Genomic DNA, 23,216 nt, shown 5'->3' with positions numbered 1-23,216 from the left:
TTTTTTCCCCCCTATGCATGTGAAGGAAAGGAAAAGGAAAAAGAAAAAAAGCTTCTATTTGTTTTTTGCACATGGGATTTTTATGATGCATTAGCACAGAAAATGGTCAAGCTTGTGGGGTTACATCCAAGGAGAGGATTGTGAAATTAATGACTTGGTAGATCTGGATCTTCTGATTGTGTAAGACTGGGAGGCTCCACTGTTCTGGTTGAGAGCTGGAGCTGGATTTTCTGTAATACAAAGAGTTCTCAAAGGGATTTGTCTAAGAAAATAAGACTTACTTCCCCTAAATTTAGCAGCCAAAAGGTCAGGCATTCTGTCTGACCTACCAACCCAAATTCAGTCATCCCTGACTAAATAGTTATTAAAATGGGTGGGATAAACTGTTCTTTTGGAATTTTTCTGTGCATTGAATACATGTAAAAGGAGACCAGACTTTATATGAACAGAGACTAGACACGTCTGACAAGCCTTGATTGTCCAAAGCTTGGAAAGGGGAGGGAAATACAGTCCTGAATCAAGGAGAAAAATCCATTCTCTAAGAAAATTCTGGGCAAGACTGTAATTTATCAGGCCCTTAGTAGCTTTTAAGCAGAGTAAATGAATGCATTGCTGGAGCTGTGTCCACATTCAAACACAAATCAAGGATGTTTGTGCTTCTGGAATGAAATTTGACCAACGGATAAATACTGCTGAGCATGTGCAGCTGAAAGAGGAATACTCCAGGTTGTTTTCTGGAAGACTCATGCTCAAAGCATGAGCTCAAACCCTGCTGAATGTACATTTTATTCCATGCCTTTGGCCACCAGCCCAGTGGACATATGGAAAAAGCTGGTAGGTGCAATTCATTAGGAAGCAGAGGATGGGACTTGTGAACGTGAAAACCAAAATACTGAGGTTCTGTCTGTGAAATCACAGTAGGTTTTTAGAGACTTTGGGATTTTTTTCTGGGTGGGGTCAGAGATCTTTCCCAGACAGATTCCTGTAGAGCTGGGAAAGAGAAAAAACCTCTCCAATGTGGTTTTGTGAGGAAGATGGTTCTTGCAATCCCCCAAAAAAGGAAGGAAAAGCTTTGTTAAATACTTTTATATCAGCTTCTATGTTTCTTCCTAATTGGCTTTGTCTCATTACCAAAGGCCTCTGACTGCTCTTTTCACTCAGGCACGTGGATGTGGGCAGGAGGTAGAAGAACTTGTTTGGATTTTTCCTTCTCCATCCTTTTGGAAATCAGCAGCTCCAGAAGAGAAGGATTTTTGCAGTAGCTTAGCTGTAACCTCTGTGTAACCTGAATTTAACTTCTAAGTCAGGTCATGGTACTCAAACCTGTAGTTTCAGAAAACCTAGTGGAAATTACAGATTTTGTGATTTGGTCCCGTACACCATCCCATTAAGTCTTGAAAGTTCAAAAAAGCCTGCACCAGGGGGAGAAATAATTGCAGAAGAACTGAGCTGGAACATCAGATGGAGATTGGAAAACAATCAAAGTAAGTTAAAAATACCTTCAGCAAAGACAGCTACAGGCTGATGCTTCAGAAAAGCTGAGTTCCTTTCTCATCAGGGATGCTCACTATTATTTTTATTTATTGCTTTTGACACCTGGTCTATCATATCAAGAAATCTTCTGGCTCTGCAGCCTCCTGACAGATGCAGCGTGCAGCAAATGCCTTCCCAATGCAGCTGCCTCTGTCCTAGCAACAGGCTCAGGATGCAACCAAATCCCACTGTAATCAGGGCTGGACAAGTTGAAGGATGGATAAGATGGATGCAGTGATGGCTGCTGAGAGGATGAGCCTGAAAACTGTGTCTAGGAGACTTAAAGACTGGCTGCAGCAAATAAAATATGCACGGCAAGTGGAACAGATAATGTCAGTTCAAATCTTATTTATCTCATCAGTAGGAGCTCTGTGAGTTTGTTGCTTTCCCTTTTTCTGCTATTTTTTGTTCAGGATGTCTCTCATTAACCTGCTTTTCCCTGGATTTGTTTGTGCCTAACTTTGGCAGCCAGCCAGCAGAAAGCAGGGCTTTAATTTCACAAACTGTAGATTGCATCCCAGTTATTAAAACATATTTGTTTCTCTCTTTCCAGGGTTTTGTTTTAGGCTTGTTTTTTTATTTTTTTCCCTCTCCCTCTCTAGCTCTATTTTTTTAAAAATTTCTATGTTGTTTTGCTTCTCTGATTCCCACCAAGGGAAAACAGTATCAAGATTTAACTCTTGGGATGCCCCAAAGACAGCTGCCATTCCAGTGGGCCAGCTGCTGCTCTGGAAAGGCTCCTGACCAAAGGGGTCCCTGACAGTGCCAGGGGCAGTGACACAGCCCACAGTGACACAGTGACAGAAGCTGCCTGGGGTGGAGGGAGCCACAGCAGGGCCGTGCTGGTGAGCTGTGATCTGGTGGATATTCTGGTCCATGGGGTGGGAGGTACTTTGATAATGCAGTGCCTTTTGGACACTTTGCAGTCAATGAGTGAGGTTTTAAGCAGCAGGAGGAACATCCATACCCCTTCCTTTCTCTCTCTAGCCTGCAGTGGTTTACTTGGCTGCTCAGCCTTTACACATGGTCAGTGAAACAATAAAAACCTTTCCCAGGAAACCTTTCCAGAGCAGATCTGAAGCTCCCCTTGCACAAACCCCTCTTTTTCTGAACTCTCAAGGAGCACCTCAAAGACAAGTTTTCTAAACTTCAGTGCTGTAAATCTCCCCCTAAGCAGGAACCAGTTTTGCAAATACAGACTCACAGTTCTGCATCTTGGAGTTTGAAAGAGAATTTTAGGCATCTGTGTCCTTATTGTAAATAGCTCTTGTGCCTGCTGGAGCATGGACCTGCAGATAGGAGCAGCAGAGCTGAATAATCCACATTCAAATCTGGGCTCAGGCCAAGTTACCACTGTGAAAATTCTGGTTGCACAACTCAGGCAGAACATTTAAACCGTGCTTGGGAGAGGGGCTTTCATTTCATGAACTTCAGCAGGAGCCAGTGATGCCCTTCCTCACTCACAGCTTGGAATGGGACAGCTCTGAAACTAAAGGGATGCACACTGAAGGCAAAGAGCTCTGTCTTGCTTAACAAGATTCTCCTGGACATCTACAGATATGTTTTAGCAGAGGATATAGTAATTTTATTTTTTTTTAATTGTCCATTTCTTCTCTGAGTATCATCCATATTCTGTAACTATGCAATATCTGAAAGTTCTGGAAAACATCTCAATTCTGCTGCTGGCAAAAAAAGAAAGTATCCATCCATTGTGCTTCGCCCAGTGATGTCTCTTTTCCCCATGGAGGTGCAAAGATGGCTCATTCAGTCAAGAGATATTGCTCAGAGGTTCCCAATCCATCAACCTGGCATAGAGAAGATGGATGGCAGATTCTTTTTAAAGACATGTTAGTGTACACAAGAACTCTGAGAACTGTATTTCAGATCAACCCATAAAAAAATAAAAAGAAAAAAAGGACAGGGATTGTAAGAGACAAAGTCCCCCTCTAATTTTCCCTATCACGAAGTCTAGCTAACATTTCTAGCACAGCTGCTATCCTAATTAAAGCCTAGGGTGTTTTAAAGCACAGGCAGAAAAATACCATTATATGCTATTTCTAGTCTCAACTGCACAGTCTCCGCTGAACCCTTGCCAATCCTATGGGAAAGAAGAGACACAGAGAGATTTGGGCCCAGACGTTCGATGTGCTCAGTCTCTTAAGCCCCCACTGAAATGGTGTCAGTGAGGATCCAGGCTGGAGGGAATCCGAAGCTGCAGAAAGGTCATTTCTGAGAACAAAAAAAGGTTTCTGTCTACAGCCTGCTCCCACTTCTTACGAATTCCTTCTGTGTTTCAGGACCTGTTTGTGTTTGCTGGCCTTTCCCTCCCCATTCATTCCGAAGTTCACTCCTGAGCTATGAATTATTGGTGTCCCCTCAGCAGAGCGGGTGTGGGCACCAGATGGTGCATTGCTCTTGGGCTGGCAGGGGATGCAAAGTTGAATTTCAATGTCAGTGAGCAGCTAAATGACTGAGGGCTCATCCAGACGCACTTTAGTCACTGGTCTGAAGATACTGAAACTGGGCTCTCACAAACTGTGCAGAACTGCTGCTCTCTGAGAGGGAGCTGCACTTTCTGCACTCACACCTCGAGCAAACCTCAACACAGAGGCTTCAATCTGGTACCTGCAATTGTTTTCCAGGTCACTTTTTACATTCTCAATTGTCCTCTAAACATCAGGCCAGCCCTTCTTCAAGTATGTCTTTTGGTTGATTTGTTTTTTAAAAATCCTTTTTCCTTTGCTGATGTTAAAGGTGTTGTCGAAGCACAGAAAATACTGTCAGAGAGTTCCCAGCTATCTACCTTTTTTTCCTTTTAGCCAAATCACTGGGTTCATAATAGCTTTCATCTTTGTGAGATCAGCTCTGGGTATGAGTGTATCTGTGTGGTTTAGATGTTATTCCATTTGCATGTGGCAACAGTTAAAGTCTATGCCACTTGCATCCAAACAGCTCTCTAAATTCTGGGACTGAATTCTCTTTATCTGCCAAGATGATCAGGTCTAGCACTATCCTCCTGTTGGATAAAACACTTTTATCCAACATTTTGGGAAATTCTCTTCTTTGTTTTTGAAAAAAAAATTCAGTATATTTTAGTTCTAGCAGCGTGAGATCTCCTTCATGGGCCATGCAGATGAAAGTCTTTTGGTTTCTATGTATAGCAGAGAGGTGTGTAAAGAGCCAGACAAGAAATCAAGTTTCTCTCTGGTCTGCAGTGGGTAGCAGAAAGGACCTGATTTGTTTTTTATTTGTGAGAATATTAATTCAGATTACTTACTTCTGAGATCTCAGAGACTCAGAAACATGAAATGCCATTTTTGACATAAGAATATTGTCCTCCTACTTTTATTTGCCTGTTTTTTCTTGCTGAAGACATCGTAACCAGCGCTTTTAACATTCCACTCATGCAAATCTTCCCATCAGGCTTCAGTAGCACCAAAGTAGGTCGAATTTGTGCTCTTATGTGAGGAATTCCTATTCCTCCTTTCCTACCCAGAATCTTCACATTGGTGAACAGGCAATTAAAGATTTTCTATTCCTCCAACTCTCCTGGTACCTCAATTAATCGGGCTCTCAACATCTTGATTTTGTGCTAAATTAGTGCTCCCCGTCCCTTCTTTTTCTCCTCCCTTTTGCTATGAGTGCTCTGCTCAGCCCCTCCTCTCACTGCCTTCTCCTCCACTGGACTGGATTTTCTCCAAGCAGCACAGCCTTGAGCTCACACAAGAATGACCAGTACCCCACAAAAATCACAGATATTTAACAGAGTCCCTCAGCAATTTCACATCCAAGTGTGTGTCCAGACTTGTGTGTAGCAAGTGAGTTATTTATCCTAAGACTCACCAAACACTTGTCAAGTGGGTTCAGCAATGAAGTCTTGCTAGTTTTTGTGGTTTTGGGAATGATCTAATCAGTCCTTGGATGGCCTTTCATGGTGGGATTGTTGGCGTGGCCTGTGCAGGGCCAGGAGCTGGACTCAGTGATTCTTTTGGCTCTCCTCCAACTCAGGAGATTCTATAATTTCTTGGGGGAGAACCTGGGAAAGGATCTCTCTTTTCTTTGCATTTTATTCACCTCCCCCCACCAATTTTTTTTTAATAGATATACACAATTTTCTTTTAATCTATGCTCTGAGTACATTCTCAGTCCCATGCAGATCCCGATTCCATTCTACTAATTGGATCATCAGAGATAATTTCCTACATAACAGCCTAAGAGACTAGAAACAACTGAACATTTCCAGTTAAGTGAAAATTATTCTGTTTTCCTTCTGTTTGGAGCTCTCATTCTCTGGGCAGTAGTTGTACGTAAGGTCACCAAATCCTTCTGGTGCTGAGTGTCCAACTGGGTAGTTCTGCTCTCAGCTCTTTTGTGAAGCTCAAGGGACTTTGTGCAATACTAATATCATAGAATCCTAGAAGAGTTTGAGTTGGAAAGAACCTTTAAAATCACCCAGATCCAACTCTCCTGCTGTGGCAGGGACCCCTCCCACCATCCCAGGTTGCTCTAAGCCCCATCCAGCCTTGGTCAAGTGCGGGAAAAGCCAAGGGACACTTCCAGGGATCCAGGGGCAGGCACAGCTTCTTTGGGCACCCTGTGCCAGGGCCTCCCCATCCTCACAGGGAAGGACTTCTTCTAAATCTGTAATCTAGACCTCTTCTCTGTGCCACTTCCCCTTGTGCTGTCACTCCAGGCCTTTGTTAAGAGTCTCTCTCCATCTTTCTTGTAGTCTCTTCAACAACTGGCAGGTCACAATTAGGTCACCCTGGAGCCTTCTCTGCTCCAGGCTGAACATTCCCTACTCTCCCAGCCTTTCCTGACGACAGAGCTGTTCCATCCCTCTGATCAACTTTGTGTCCTCCTCTGGACCTGCTCCAACAGCTCCATGTCCTTCCTGTGCTGGGGACCCCGGAGCTGGATGCAGCTCTGGGGGTGGGTTCTCACCAAAATTCAAATATTATTGGTGGAGCCTCCACCTTCCACTGAGTAAATGCTGCAGAGTTTGGAACACTTTTGCGGGGCTCTGAGTCATTGTGTTCTCAGGACATTCACCCAACCATCTCCAAACTCAGCTCACAAAATTCAGAGTGGTCCCTGGTTCCTCTGGTCCCTTCCAGGATGAGATTTTTGACTCCACCTACTCAGGGATAAGACACCAGTGCTGAGTCCCAGCAAAAGGTCCAGTCCCCAGCAAGGTGCTGACTCACCCAAGGGCTGCCAGCAGCAGAGACTTCCCTTAAAAACTCAGTACTTTAAAGAGCAGATGAATAATGAACTCGAAGCCACATTTCTGCAGCTCAATGGTGACATCCAGTGACTGGCTCACTTATTCCCAGGTGTGCATTCCGTAGGGGCTGGCCAGCCCTGCTCCTTGGCTATGGGGATGGCTCACATGTCTCCTGCAATCACATCATGTTCATGCTGGAAAATGCTTTAAAACGAAATCCCTGTTCAGATTTGCATAATCACTTAATTGCAGGGCCTCACATCTCCTTTGTTCCCATTGAGCAGCTCGCTGCAGCCAGTGCTTCGTCCCAGCCCTAATGTACCTGGAAAAGGGTTTAGCTCTGTTGATGAAGAAATCCCAGCCTTTTAGCAGGAATCTCACCAGCAGCAGCTGACAGGTAGCTGCCCTGTGACCTGGAGTGATCTGGAATGTTTTATAAGCCAAGGCTGGAAGTTGTTCTTTTGCAGTCACACCATGGCCAGCCTGAGGATGTGGGGTTTGGTGGGGCTCTCCTGGGCTGTTTGGGCAGAGAAAAAAAAAGGGAGGAAAGGCAGAGGAAAAGGGTGAAGTGCTGGAAAGGAGCAGAAAGAACAGGCACAAAAGGAAAATGGATGGAATGACAGGGAATGGCGCAAAAAAAAAAAAAAAAAAAGGAAGAAAAAAAAAAGGAAAGAAAATGTATGGAGGGAAAGCTATCAAAAGGAAGCTGAGGGAGAAGCAGAGATGAGGAGGAGGAAGAGCTGTCCCAGTCTCAGGGAGAAATGGTGTCATTAAGGGAACTGGTGCAGCAGAGATGGCGTGTGCTGAATAACTCTGTCAGAGCAGCAGCATCCGGCTTTCCACGGTGATAAATGTCACATGTCTTTGCTGACACTTGATAAAGGTTCTGTCTATCAGCAGAGCCAGCCAGCAGGGCCAGCTGGCTCCAGCTTAACCTTCATCACTGCTCTTTCAAAGAGAAGTCCCAGAATTTTCCTCTGTTTCACCACTCCCACTTCCCAGCCCATTCACCCTGCTCACCTCAGTGCTTTCTGGCACTCAGCTTAAAAAAAGACCATGAGCAGCAGAAATAAAACTGTCTGACTTAGCCAGCCAAGGAGAGACAGTCTGGGGCTGGGCTCATCCAAGCAAGGCTTGCAAGTAGGATGGAAAACACGGAAAAATCATGGAAATGTTAAAATAATAGAAAAAATAAAAGAAAGAGAATAAATAGTCTCACCCGTTCAACAAGGCTTGCAGCTAATGAGCCATGGAGCCAGGCAGTTCCTCAGGCAGTGTTAAAAGATGGGTGCTGATTTACACTACAAGGATTTGGCCCTTGTCTGGTTTAACCCCAGCTGGCAACAAAGAACCTCAGAGCTGCTCACTCCATCCCCTGCTACCAGAGTGGGATTGGGAGAATTGGAAAAAAAAAACAAACTCATGGGTTAAGAACAGTTTAATACCTGACACAAAGTAAAATATTATAAAAGTACAACAACAACAACAACTACTACTACTACTAATAATAATAATAATGAACAAGAGAAGGAGAGAATTAAAACCCAAGAAAAAACAAGTGCTGTCCAACACAACTGCTCGCCACCCCCTGCCCAGTGCCCACCCCATCCCTGAGCAGTATCAGCCCCTTGCAGCCAAATCCTCTCAGTTTCTCTACTGGACAAGAAGCTCTGGGTGTGGAGTGTCCCTTTGGACAGTTTGGGTCAGCTGTCCTGGCCGTTCTCCCTCACAGCTTGTGCACCTCCTCAGTGGCAGAGCATGAAAAGCTGAAAATCCTGGATTTAGGGAATCCACAGCAACCAAGCCATCAGTTTGTTATCAATATTTTTTCACATTGTACCCAAAATGCAGCACTGGGCCCAGCTACTGAGAAGAAAATTGACTCTGTCCCAGCCAATGTCTCGTGTGCCCACAAGGGGAGAGGAACATGGTGACAAAGGCACTGAAAGACCAGATCAATTAAACAGTCATTATATACTTAAATAAACTTTGGATTGGCTCTGAGAGCACTGGGAAGTAGCTAGAGTCATAATGCTTCCCATGGGGAGCCCCAAACTTCTTTTAAAAATGCAAACATGCTAAGCCATAATTGCAAAGTGCAGCCTGGCCACATTATTAGCTTCATTTTGGAGGTGAAGCCAAAAAGGGAAGGTTATTTGTCTAAGGTGAAAAATCAGCAAAAAGCCTAAGTGCAAAAATAGTAAAGCAGCTGGTCAGCCTGGAATCAGGAGAGGCAGCAACATCTGAGCTGCACAACAACATGAACCAATACAAACCACCTGAATTGCAGCTATTCAGGAAGTGAATTATTCAGAGAGGATAAGAATAAATCACACATTAGTACATCAGGTTAATATGGCAGCAAATAACAGGAGAACAGGGTTATTTAGGATATATATAAATTCTTGTCAAGTGAGGTCATTTTTTTTTCTCCCTCTGGGCTCAACGAGACAAACATTCAGTCAGTTCTGAGTATCTCAGCATCAACAATGTATTGACAACTTGGAGGGAGCTCAAAGAACATCTTCAGAGATGATTTAGGGACTGGAGGGATTGATTTACAAGGAAAGATTTTATGCTCTAAGTGGAATAGATTAATCTCTACTATAATTCCATTGATGTCAAAGGGCCAAGTTTTGCCCTCAATTAAAACAGTGTAGATGTGGCAAAACTTCACTGGAGTAAAATGTAAGGTCATGATTAGGGGAAAATAATGGAAAAGGAATATTCTAAGATTCTGGACATATCACTGTGGGGAAACAGTAGAAACTAGTGCTTGTGATATTAAAAATTAACCAAGATAATAGCATTGAACAATATTGTACAGAGACCTGCAGTGACAAGGGAAATAAAAATACATAAGTGCTATTTCCCCATATTTTTATTATGATGATGATTACTGTTATATGAAAGCAGGAATCCACATCTGAAATGAACTGCCTATTGGCTCTTTTAAACATAACATGTTTTAATATAGACAAAATATACCAGGGGAAAATCCATCTTTGGCAGAGCCAAAGAAAATAAAGATGGTTTTTAAAGTATGTAATGGATAAAGCAAACCCTAGCAAAAGTATCAAGCTGTTCCAATATACAATCAGCTTGGGATGGTAAAGCAGAGATGACAAACTGTTAATAACAATGGAAAAAAGGGAATTCTATTCAGCATTAGTTTGTAAACTGCAGCATAAAGAGATGGCTCTAGGAAAGGTTTAGAGGATGCCTGAAGTGAGCTTTAGGTTGATTTGTAATTCAAAGTATGAATCACAGAATCATCAAGTTTTGATTGCCCCCAAAATCATCAAGTCTAACCTCTGACCAATTTCCACCTTGTCACCAGCCCAGAGCACTGAGTGCCACATTCAGGCCTTCCTTGGACACCACCAGGGATGGGAGCTCCAAACCTCTCTGGTTTGGGAGGTTTGGAATTGGTTCCCAATGCCAGAACACCCTTTTAGTGAGGAAATTCCTCCTAATGTCCAACCTGAACCTCCCCTGGCACAACTTGAGACAATGTCCTCAAAGTCCTGTCACTTGTCCTCAGGAAGAAGAGACCAATCCTTGCCTGACTCCACCCTCCTGCCAGGGAGTTGTAGAGAGTGAGAAGGTCTCCCCTGAGCCTCCTTTTCTCCAGGCTAAAGAACTCCATCTTCCCCAGCTCCTCCTCACAGGACTTACAAGCTGGTGTAGTCCTCTGGAATCCCAGAATTTCCCAGTAGGTTTTATGCTGTAGAGCTAATACCTCTACTCTTTATCTCTGAGACAAAAATAACATCTCTAGCAGAAGAAAGCTCTGATGATTTTTGGAAAAGCAAGAGGACCTGAGCAGGTTTCAGAGAGCTTTTGTGTCTAGGTTTAGAAATAAATCAAGGCAGCTGATGTGCACAGAGTGTGTGGAGGAAGTGAGGCACAGGAATAGTTGTGTCTATCACAGTTGAGATCTGGAAGATAAGAGGCATCAAAATTCCATCAAAAAGACAGAATTTGCTCTCAAGCAGCTAGCTCTGTGTATGAGCATCCCCTCTGGCTGCAGGCTGCAGGAGAAGGACCTCTTCAAGAGGGAGGAATCCACAAGTGCTAAATTCAGTCCTGGGAATCCATGAGCTTCTCCCTACCCCACCCAGCTCTCCAGGAATGTAAAACAGGCCAGGGGCTGATAACCAAAGCTGATAAAGAGATGTTCTAAAAAAAAAAAAAAAAAAAAAAAAAGGTGCACTAATTGGAAAAGAAAGTCTTTTAAGGAAGTGAAGAATGGAAAAAGGAAAAGAAGGAAGAGAAGGAAGAGAAGGAAGAGAAGGAAGAGAAGGAAGAGAAGGAAGAGAAGGAAGAGAAGGAAGAGAAGGAAGAGAAGGAAGAGAAGGAAGAGAAGGAAGAGAAGGAAGAGAAGGAAGAGAAGGAAGAGAAGGAAGAGAAGGAAGAGAAGGAAGAGAAGACCAGGCTTACATGGCATGGAGATCTCCACAGAGAGAGGATAAATCAGCTGAAAGACTTTGGCAAACAGCCAGCTGAGAAGTTGATCTGGCTGGGACACAACCTTTGAACTGAAAACTGCTGATGGCAAGGAAGGTGAAGAGATCATTTAAGTTCACCAGTAGATGAACAACAACTATTATAGACCTGTCTGGGTACTTAAAATCAAGAGACAGTTTGGAAGATATCTAACCCATAAATACAAATAAAAGTCATAAATAATATGAAAGTTACAGGTAACAGGATGGTCTGATAACAATGTGACATTAAAAATAAAACTCACTGTATGGGATTATACGTTACTTTGGATTGCTAATTTATCCTGACATAAATGCAGTGAAAATAATGGAAGAGCTAATAGAGGAACCAATTAATAAAGAATTAAGGGATAGGAATAGAATTAATGACTGTCAACATGATTTTATGGAAAATAGGTTTTATCAAATAAGCCTGATTTAATTATTTGGGGAGATTCCAAGTTGAACTGATAATCACATTGATGGGCTTGGCTTCAGCAAAGCCTCTCTGACTCTGTATCATAAAATGTTTTGATTCTGAAAGTTAGGGCTACACTAATAGAAAAGTGACTAAACAGATTAAAACCAAACTAAACTTGGTGAGTTCAGCAAGAACTAATTAGTGAGGCTTTACCACACACATTTACTCCTTGGGAAATTTCTATGTATGCAGTGGGTACTATGAAATGCCTCTAGCAAAGACCCCAAATTATTATCAGTATATACCTACTGTTGCCAAAATGTGTCAAAGCAGCAAAGTTTGAGGAAGTGGCACGAGAGGATACTTCTAGGTTCTTCCAGACTGTGTTGGATTTATCTGACAGGTCCATACAATAAATTATCCAGCCATGATGGGGGCTGTTCTGGTGTCCATGTTCAGAGCTGACCTGGGATGGCAAGAGAGGAGATATGAAATGGGCTTGGACACAAAATCCTGACACTCCAGATCCCCTTTTCTTCTTTGTCCTGGATCCCACTGCAATGTCCCATGCCCTGCTGGAGGCAACTGCCTGCATTCTGGATTGGCTGATTCCTGCTTTTATTTTTCCAGTGCCATCTGCTATTGCCTGCCCTTGGATCCCCATGCCCTGGTTGAACCCCTGGCACCCGCTGACAGCCGCCTCTTTGCCAATCCCACCAATGACTGTGTTTAACTCAGAACCTTAGAACTTTGGTGTAACTCAAAGCCTTCTCCCTTGTGTTCTTCCAGATCACATCCCAAATAATTCTCCACACTCAAACAGCAGAAGAAGGCCACTATCTTCTAGAATCCATACAATCAGAGGCCTTTCTGGGGGTGTTTTTCTACCCTTCCCTTTTGTCCTCCTGGTAGATCTCTGTCAGGTTCTGTATGAAAAGCACTCCCAAAGAAAAAACGAGTACATATATTTCCCCCTCTCCTTTCCAGATCCCCACCCACAAATAAGTGGAATGCTTTTAGTGCACTTAGCTTTCTCAGATTATGTTAAAATATACCAAACATACACTGTTCTAGTCTTTCATGAAAACTTTAAATTGCTATTTTTGGGCTCAATTCAACCCTTGCCTCATTCTGTGATAAAAGGACTTAAAAGCACTGTTCTAGAATAGAATAGGCTTTGGGTTTTTTATAGAGTCTTTCACATTCCCAGTATCCCAAAGGGCTTTACAAAGCACTGATGTAGAGACTGGAAGTACAGCGAGCGTAGGCAAATGCGGCATCCATTATGTGCTCAGGGATGGCTCATGCACCCAGCACCCAGCCTTATGTAAGAGCAGAGAGGCTGGAAAGGGAGCGCAGCATCACTTGGGCACCAAAATCCTTTTAGGGGGCCACCACAGGGATGGCTGGGAGGCTGAGGGAGTAGGTGGAGTGAAGCAGGAGAGGCAGGGAAGCGTGGCTGGGGGGTTGCAGGTGCTGTGTTTGAAGGAGTCAGTGGCACTGATGGAGACTGCAGCTGGGAGAAATTGGCATAGGGGAGCTTTTCTGGGCTGGTGGAGGCAATCGGCACCTGGCTGTGTGAACAACCTTGCTGGATAAAGGGTTAGCAGGCAAAGTGTGTCCAGGATGGAGTGGTGAGGGTGGGAACAGCTTCTCTGTGGTCAGGGCTGGGAATAAGGTGTGGGAGAGCCAGAACGAGATGGAAATTCTGCATTTGCTGCAGGCCTGTGGAAGGAGAGCAGCAGGAAGAGGATGCCCATTCCCTGTGCCTGAGCTGTGTGCAGGTTACTTGTGCATCTGAGCAAGAGTGGGGTGAGAAATAATTCCCTCTGCATGGCGGGGAAAGGATTGCTCTGCGGACACTCATTGTCACTGAGGTACATGGGAACAACTTCAAATAAACACATAAACTCAAACTAATTCACAACCAAACCAATGGCCTGAGCTAATGAACAGCAGGGTGGCCACTGCGACAACCAGTAACAGGGAATTCACAGAATCACTGGGTTGGAAGAGACCTTAAAGATCATTGAATCCAAACCATGCCCTGAGAGCTCAACTAAACCCTGGCACCCAGTGCCACATCCAGGCTTTGTTAAACACACCCAGGGGTGCTGACTCCACCACTCTGGGAAGAATCACAGGTCTGGTGAACATCTTGGGGATGGGGTTACTACGGAGCAAGAACCGTGTCCCAAAGCTGCACCCACCCACGCAGGGGAGGCCTCTCTACCCAGGACACCCAGGAGGTCACAGCTCTTCACCCAAAGGGTAACTCAGGGATACCCAGGAGGAAAATAATGCCTCCCCCAGGGGTGTGAGGGCTCCCAGGTCTGAGGAGTCTCCATGGGATCCATCCCAGTCCCCAAGGGTGGTTCCCTCTCACAGAACTGCTGGTCTGAGGAAAATCCCAGAGGATAAAAAAGGGCTTTCAGCAGGGCCTGTGGACCACCAGGTCAGGCTCATGGCCACCCATGTTCACAACCCAGGAAAGAGAAGAAAATATAAACCAAGCTAAACTGCTTCCTGGAGAGCACGTGGCATGGAATAGCACAGGTCTGTTTGGAACTGGCTGTGGGATTGCTTTATGTCTGCATCAGAGTGATTCAGAAAGAACACATATCATTTTACTTCCACTCAGTCCTTTGTTCCTTTCAAAGTCTGGCTTTTTAGGGACTCGGCATTAAAAATAAATGAGAATTTCCCGCTAAAGACTTTTTTTTTTTTTCAGTGCATCACAAGGCATTCATTTAAATGTAGAATATTTTTAAGGATGTAAACACCTAATGGAAGTTACTTACTCTGATGGAAATGGATCTGTTTTAATGTCAGGGTTTTCACTAGAAAAGGAGATTAAATCAAGTTGGGAAAAAAATCAGACCACAAAGCACTTTGTAACTTCTCCTTAAACACAAACAAAACACAAGAATAAATTTTAAACACTCCCTCTTCTATCTCTTTTCTGAAGAGCTGTAGACCAAGTCATGCAATGAAGTGGTGAGGACTGAGAAGTCTTAAGTCAGAAATAGTAAATGATAACACCCTGCAATGACATGGAGCTTTTGTGCGTAAATCAGGAGAAACTGGTACAGGAGACAGAGACAGCATCATGGCTTTTCATGGGGTATAAAAACCTTATTTCAGACAGAAGGGTAGGGGGACTCACTATTAGCTCACTATGACTAAGACAGGTGGCAAAACTTTCCCGTGTGGATCCAGAGATCAACAATGCCTGCTACGTAAATGCTGTGGGAAATATCACAGCACGTTTCCACGACACATCCTTGTGTTGCTCCCTCCTTAACCCCTTGACAGGACTTGTTTTTAGGCAGAACTCTGTGAGGGAAATTTTGGGTTGGGAGGTTTGTAAAATCCGTGCTTGTTCTTGCACTTAAAACCATCCAGATGTTCAGCTGCAGCTCCTCCATGGGGCTCCACATGGCATTTGTTTCACTCCCAGATATCCCATGAATTACAGGGAAGTGTTTGCTGCAGGCCAGAGAGAACAAGTGTCTGTGATGCTGCTGGAGCCCTGGGACAGCAGCAACTCAGTCCCTGTGAGAGACAGAGAGGACAGACAGGGAGGATGGCACAGATCCCCGAGGCATCCTTTGAGAGGCAGAATGTTACACCACTCAGTTAAAGGAGACCTCACAATCCAGTGACACGGTAGCAGAAAGGCTTCAGCAGACCATCCTGCTATTCTATGATCCTCAGGCATCATTGACTGGCCTGGGTTGGAAGAGATCTTAAAGCCCATCCCATTCCACCCCCTGTCATGGCAGGGACACCTTCCACTGTCCCAGGCTGCTCCAGCCTGGCCTTGGGCACTGCCAGGCATCCAGGGGCAGCCACAGCTGCTCTGGGCACCCTGTGCCAGGGCCTGCCCACCCTCCCAGGGAAGGATTTATTCCCAATCTCTAATCCAAACACTCTCAGTTGGAAGCAAGCCTTGCCCATCCTGCCTTTCCCAGCACAGTTTCTCTTCCCTCCCAGGCTGCATCCCAGCCTTTGCTCCAGCCATCCACCACAGTGCAGCTGGGCTGCTCGTGGCTTGCCTGAGCTTGGGGTGGGTGACAGCAGAGGCAACTTCTGAGCAAGAGAAAAAGATTAAAGGGCAGGAAAACAGCAACATTCCTATCTGAAAGGACTGGTGGACAGCAAGTAGATAAGCCATAAAAGCAAGAAAATGTCTCCAGACTAAAGTAAATAGTAAGCTCTAAAAATCTACCTCTAAGAGATTATGTAGGTGGAACTTTACAAAAGAAATCTCTGGGTTTACCCCAGTGTGAGCCGTTGCTTTGAATCATTTGCCAGCACTCGAAAGTTTAATATCAGCTTTTGATACAGTATTTTTCTAAAGTGATTTTGAAGATTATATAGAGGGAAAAGGTAAAAATAAACCTGAATGGGAGGGTTTTGTAACAAAACCAGTTTTATAGCCTGACAGAAAAGTCATGAATGCCTTGGTTAAGAATGAAGCCCTGGCAGGATTGGATATCGTTTCTTAACTTGCAAAGTTTTACAGTGAACTGTCTAAAATACCAATGTGCTGCTGCCGAGATAGGCAGATGGAAAGGAGCTGATAAGCCAGAGACAAAGGAAATATCTTCAAATAACCTTTCAGAGAGACATCATTTAATGAACAAAGCAAAGAGATGGGCTTGGAGCAAAGTACTGAACCAAATACCTGTTGGAGAGCAACACAGAGGGGCTGTTTCACAAAGAATTTGGGGATGTTGGAATTTGCTCAAATTTCCTTAAAAATTATCCATGACAGATTGGACAGGGCAGGAAAAAAGTATGACAAAATTAAGTTCTAACAGTGTCAGTAGCTGATGGAGATCTAATAACCTGGCTTTTCTGGATGAGTGGCTAGAAAGGATCTCATCTTTTCTTCACTTCTAGAACCAAAAAGAACACTTTATAACTGACAGTTTTCAAAACATTCTTGAAAAATTATGGACATTCACTACACAGGCATCTCACTGTGGAAATACTTTTTCTTTTTTGAGTGGTTGAAATCAGTTCCCCCTCATATTTGTGCAAACAAAGCCCTGTAGACTGTGTGCAGCAAGAGGGAACTAATTCAGGTCCATTCCAATGATTTTAGTGCTACTGATTTGTGCTGGCTAAAAATCTGGCTTTACTTCTCCACTGTCCTAAGTTTATAGATTTTTCACTCTGCACATTAGATTTTTCCTACAGTAACAACTGAAAGATGAAACTTAAGCAGAGTTGGACTGAGACATGGGTAAAGCATAAAATTTGTGGGATTTGCAAAGGAGATAAAAGCCCATTTACCCCCAGGTTATGCTGTTGAAATGGGCTGCAGACTCTGGAAAGAGACATTTTTCTTGCAAATACTTTAGTTTGACTGCTCCAGCTAAGAAATACACTTAAATCTGAAGTAAACTCTGGTGGAATAAGCTATACCAGAACCTGTAATATATGTACAGAGGAGATCTCCATCCTCCAAACCAGGTGCATTTCCCTCCTGCGCCCTCCCTGCCCCTTCTGTGCTTCACCAGCTGCCCCTTAGAATAAAGTAATAAAAATTCAAATGAGTTTTCAGGAAAATATACCTGCAGAGGGGAGACACCTCCTGTCACTTTAATAACACACCAGGTTAATAATATTAAATCACTGCAGGCCAAGGAAATGTCACTGGAAATATTTAAGGCTTCCCACTCAGGAGTGATGAGACTTTAAAGCAGCTGGGAAAGAAGCAGAACTGGGTAGGAAGGACTGGTGAGGCTGATCCTGGCCTGCAGGGAAAAGCAATTTTGCAGGGCCTGTCTTCTCATTTAAGGGCTATCTAATATATTAAGAAAATAAAAGCTTATATAATGCTGGAATTGAAATACATGCTGGTGAAAAGGGGCAGGACAGCTCTGCAGGCAGCAGTCCCCAATTTATCCACCAAACCAGCACAAGACAGACAAGAAAGGGGCCAGATTTAACCTTTTGCTGTGCAGAGAGATTGTTCCTCAACTAATGTCAGAAGTGAGGATTTTACTGACGTGAAAATCACCGTGTCCATCTGAACTGGCCATACTCAGGCATGGGTTTGTACCACACCTTGATCCACCTGGGCATTTTGTTGAGGGAACCAGTCTTAAAACAAACCCAGCAATCCAAAATACACAAACCTCTCCTAAAGACAGATGGACAGCACAAGTTTAAGGCTGGCTGGGATTGCTAGAACGATACAAAGCTTTTTGACAGAGCTGTGGGATTTGTGTCACTTAAAAAAAAAATACTATTTCATTTTTTTTTTATTGATCCACAGATATAACTGGATAGTGTGAAAGTGGCCAGATCCTTAGCTCAGGGGAAAAAAAACCTTCCCTGGAGCTGTTCTGATTTATACCAGCTAAAGGTAAAATCCTCTTCCACTGAGGATAATCCACATTTGTTTGGTTCTTGAGTTTGCTGGACAAATGATTCAGAAAGAAGAGGGACTGAAGCAGGATTGTGATTTGAAGGACTCTTGTATCTCCTGCTGCTCACAGCTCTGCTTCTCTTCCCATCAGAAGGAAGCCTCAAGTACAAGTACTGCTTGTTCAGACTCCAGGCAAAATTTTATCCTTAAAAAGCCTCACATGATCCCAACGTGCTCAGACTCCATAAATGCAACTTCCACCTGGTGCAGTGATAAAGCCCCACGTAGGGATTGGAAGGGTTGCCCCTAAAACCTAAAAATGGTTGTGAAGAGAAAGACTGTGACAAATGGGGGATTTCAAAGCCTGAAATAAAGAGATTCCAGCCCATGTTGATCCTTCCTTGGCTGGCATCACACAGAGTCGTGCCAGCCACCTCCTGACCTCAGTGGAAAGAAATCTCCACACCAGAAGGAAAACTGGCAAATATAACTCCAGCATTAAAAAAAAACCAAAAAACCAAAAAAAAACCCCAAAAAACCCCACAAAAACAAACAAACAAACAAAAAACAAACAAAAAACCCCACAAAACATCACAACCGAAAAACAAAACAAAAATAACCCCAAAACAAACAAACAAAAAAACCAAACCCAACTCTGGAACCCAAATCACCAGGTCTGATTGCTGCACCAAGACAAATTATTAGAAAGTAACCCAAACAGAATTAGTGAACACATGGGCAGCACATCATTCTTTGGGAAGAGTCAATACAGCAGTTGTAGAGTGAAGTCATCTCTCACAAATCATTCCAGGCTCTTCCAAGTGATTAAGGAATATATCAATAAGGATGATTTAGTCAATGCAGAGCTCAGAAATTAAAAAACAAAACAAACGTCTCGTGGTAACGTCTCAAAGCTCTTAAAGCAGCTCTGAGCTCATGGGATGAGAGAAGTTTTCTTGTTAAATCACCAAAAAAGCCAGGAATGAACATATTTAATATATTCATAATTGTGTTGGGAAAGAGAGTTCACAGAAAGAAGATGGAGTTTGTGGAAGACACGAAATAACTGAGCATAGTCAAATGTGAACCTGACTGTAGAGGATCACAGAATACTCCTGAGATAAGGATTCAGTGATGACAAATGAAATTCAGTGTTTGATAAGTGCTAAGTAATGTACACAGGGAAAATAAGCCAAACTCCACATTTCCAGTCAGGAATGGGATCCTGGAGTCATTGTAATTACTTCTATAAAATGCTAGTTTAGTGCTCAGAAGTGCTCAAAAAGGCAAATAGCACGCAGGAACTCCTGGAATGTCAGAGGAAAAGAAACAAGGCACAGCGGTTACACATCCCATTCTCTGGGGGTACAGCACAGGAGGGAGGGACTACAGTCCCTGAGCTCTCCACCACACTCTGCTTCCCAGGAAATATTGCACCTTCCCATGACCCCAGCAACAAAGCAACATTTGTTTATGCAACCTAAACATTGAAAATAGGCTTTGTACCCACTGGTCCTTTCCCTGTGTTGTTGTGTGTCACAGCAGCACCCTGCTGGCATGAGCCACAAGGTGCCACCAGCACCAGTGTCACTTTTTATCATCATGGGCCAGATTCTCTGCAGGCATAATCAATGACATTCCCTCTGGATCAATAGTGAGGGGGCAGTTTGCTCCACATCAGGAGGCTGCTAAATAAAAGTGATGCTGAACATTCACTGAAATGAGCAGTTTTCCAACTGAGGACTGAAGAACGGGATCAGGTGGGTTTCATGTTCATCAAAACAGGGCAAATAAGGTTTTATTCAGTGTAATATAGACATTTCTTTCAGTGAAAGAAAAAAACAACTCTGCTTGCTTTTGTTTATTTGATGTTTCCCCTCCCTACTCAGCCCCAGAAGAGAAAATAAGCTGATAAAGCCTATAATAGCACTAGCACATGTATCAACAATACTGACATGTTTTCAGTTGAATTTTCAGTTCATTCTATTTTCCATCTCACAATGAAATTCAGTTCAATTGAAAGATTCAATAGTAATGGGAAATAAGCTCTGGAAATTGCATAATCTACTTCTCAAAGACCCAGGAATTAACAAACAAACATACAGAACACACACAAACCTAAAGGACCCACGTTCTGTAAAGATGTAATAAGTCAATTAAATTCATGCTCAATGTGATTCTTGGCTGATGGGAGAATACAAAGAGGGAGGTCAGATCCTGTTTTCAAAAAGAAGCCTCATGAAAAGGAAAGCAAATGGAAATGTCATTATTGAACATTATGATGAGAGATGAAAGGAGTCTCATCCAAGAAAAAAAAAAAGCTCCAAGGAGGTGAAATGTAAATTGTTCAGCTAGGAAGCAAATGAAAGGAGATGTGATAAGGTCAGTGATGAGTAAACATGGGGGAGAGCTGCAACTCAGGTTCAGGTGATAACAGTAATAAATAGGAGAGGGCCTGAGTCCAAAGCAGGTAGAAATCAGCAGAGTTTTATCCCCTTCAGTGGGGCTGCACAGATTCACACCCACCGAGTCCTGCCCACAGCAGCACTCAGTGTTTAGGCAGCTCTTTTATCTCCTGGTACTGTGCACAAATTATTGTCTTCAGTCACAGAGGGAGAAAGGGAGGGGTACAAAGGCCTTGGGGATTTTTATTTTTCTTCTAAATGTAGATGTGCATTTTGGTTGTTACGGGATTTGAGGACGTTGTTGAAAGTCAGAGCCAAGCCGTCCCCAAACAAAACTGAACTCTAGAGATAAGGTTTGCCCCAAAACAGGTGTTTCCCAGATGCCTAAAGGAGTCAGAGGGCTTGTCCATACTACACAACTCAGGGCCACAGAAGGCTGTTTAAGATCACTCATTGAAATGGCTTAAATATGGATAAAAAGAGTCCAGCATTGGCCCAGTCATCCCTTGGGAATGCCTAAGAGGTTTCAAGGACAGGCACTGAAAGGGCATTCTTTCATAAGAAAACACCCATGTTTAGAAATGTTTTTCCTAGGAAAGGGTTAGATTAGATCAAAATGGGGAATTTTGAACTATGATTGCCTAACTCTAAGTTGACACACACACATATGTTACCTTCAGGTATTCCAGACATGAGCACTGCTGAGAGGGGATTCCTAAGCTGTATTTCCTGCTCTGTTGCAGGGCTCCTGGTGGCAGCTCCATGTGAAATAAAATCCCTGCAGAGACATCATTTTCCTAGACAAGTTAATCATTCCATCAGGGCACTCCTTCCCCTTGCCATGAACTGGAGCACAGCTCCTCTGCCTGCCCCTAAACTCGGCTCCAAACTTCTTGCCACTCATTTGTGAGGAGGAAATCCCTGGGCTTGGCACAGCCAGGTTTGTTTAATATGTGGAGCTCCAGGAGATCCACTGGGATGGAAGGTTCTCAGTGGATGCTTGTCATCATCAAATGTAGGATGATAGTTAATTAGCTGGGATGTCTCTCGGTGCCTGGGAGAGCAGCCATTCAAGCCTGACAGAGATAACTTGTCTGAGGAGCAAGTAATCCTGATAAATGGAGCTCCAGAAAAGGACAGGAGAAATTAGAGAGGCAGGAGCAGTATCTCTCCATGTGAGATTAGGAATTTTGATCCCCCTTTACCACTGTGTAAGTGAACACTGACACTCCAGCTGGGCTGAAGAGATATTTGGTGCTCTCATCCTCACTGACCCTCAACATCCACAGCTAACCCTGCTGGAACAAGGGACATCAAAAAGGGCTTCTGCCCACTGTGTTCCAACACACATATAAAAAAGTAAAAATTTTGGAAAAAAAAAATGTTTTTAAAATAAGTTAGCTATAAATTGTCAATATCTGCAACAGTCTGGTCCTTTCTGGGGTCCCCAGCACAGGAAGGACATGGATATGTTGGAGAGAGTCCAGAGGAGGACACAAAGTTTATCAGAGGGATAAAGCAGCTCTGCTGTGAGGAAAGGCCAAGGGAGTTGGGACTGTTTAGCCTGGAGAGGAGAAGGCTCTGGGGTGACCTGATTGTGGTCTTCCAGTGCCTGAAGAGAACCTAAAGAAAGATGGAGAGGGGTTGTTTACAGCACCTGGAGAGACAGGACAAGGGGGAACAGCTTCAAACTGACAAAGAGCAGGTTTACATGGGATAACAGCAAAAAATTCTTTGCTGTGAGGGTGGTGAGGCCCTGGCACAGGTTGTTCCATCCTTGGAAATGCCCATGGCCAGGCTGGACGGAGCTCTGAGCAATCTGGTCCAGTGGAAGATGTCCCTGGCCACGGCAGGGTTTGGTACTAGAGGAGCTGTGAGCTCCCTTCAGACCCAACCCATTCCATGATACCCTTAGAGGTCTCTGAGTGAGTGCAAATGCCCTGCTACAGGCACCAGCAATTAAAAATTCCATCCCCTGGCTGCTCCATAGCAAACCCAGAAACAACAGCCCTTAATTTGTGCCAGGAATGCAGCATTCAGACATCCTACAGGGATTTGTTTACCATGGATGATGAAACTCCACAAGAAAACTCCTTAAAACCTGACATGTGTATCCCAGTCCAGGCATGAATAAAGATGCTTTCCAAGTCTGGGCTGCAATTTGTGAAACCTGCTGAGCAGAAAGGTGGTTTGTAAGATATTATTATTAGGAATTTTACAAAACTTTGAAGGTTATTATTGCTGCAGATTAGGTTGAAATGTTTAATTATGAAGAGAGAGAAGGTTTCTGTGCTTTTCAAAGGGTAGGAGCCTTTATTGATTTTATTAGTCAAAGAAGGTGATAATTTTTACCTTAATAACCAGAGAGCAATTTCTCCCTTAAACAGTGATTATAAAATACTAACGGAAATACCACTGGAAAAGTCTGAGGAAGGTCACTCTTTTTCTTATTTTTTGTAATCAGTCTTAGTCTATCAAAGGCTGCAGAAATACAGCAATAATCTAATTGGAACTCTGGACACTTCTGAACTCGTGGGCAGATGTGGCAATGCCTTTGCTTCTAATTGAGGCTGGATTAAATGAAAGCCTTTGGTTGGATGAACTGTAATTGCTTGCTCAGGAGCTGCAAACATGGTCAGCTACCTGAGGTGTTTGTTAAATGGCTCCAGGACTTCTGCAAAGGTGCCTGTGGAAGGCTCTGGAGCAGGAGGCAGATGGATGTGGCAGCAGCCCTCTGGCCACAGACAGCAGCACAACT

At 43.7% G+C, this 23,216-nt stretch overlaps 1 long non-coding RNA gene across 1 annotated transcript in view; it reads right to left on the bottom strand.

The window, feature by feature from the left end:
* Positions 1-2,763: 2,763 nt before the first annotated feature.
* The window catches only part of LOC119709172, a 31,677-nt gene continuing 11,224 nt past the window's right edge, over positions 2,764-23,216 (bottom strand). The window contains exons 2-3 of the long non-coding RNA XR_005259292.1: positions 11,978-12,134; positions 2,764-3,338 (exon numbers count right to left, since the gene is read on the bottom strand). This is a non-coding gene — a long non-coding RNA (uncharacterized LOC119709172). The remainder of the gene's footprint in view (positions 3,339-11,977; positions 12,135-23,216) is intronic.

This window comes from Motacilla alba, chromosome 17 (assembly GCF_015832195.1).
Source record: "Motacilla alba alba isolate MOTALB_02 chromosome 17, Motacilla_alba_V1.0_pri, whole genome shotgun sequence".
Classification (NCBI taxonomy): domain Eukaryota; kingdom Metazoa; phylum Chordata; class Aves; order Passeriformes; family Motacillidae; genus Motacilla; species Motacilla alba.
The sequence above is the reverse complement of the archived record's forward strand: the minus strand, read 5'-3'. Positions and strand labels throughout refer to the sequence as shown.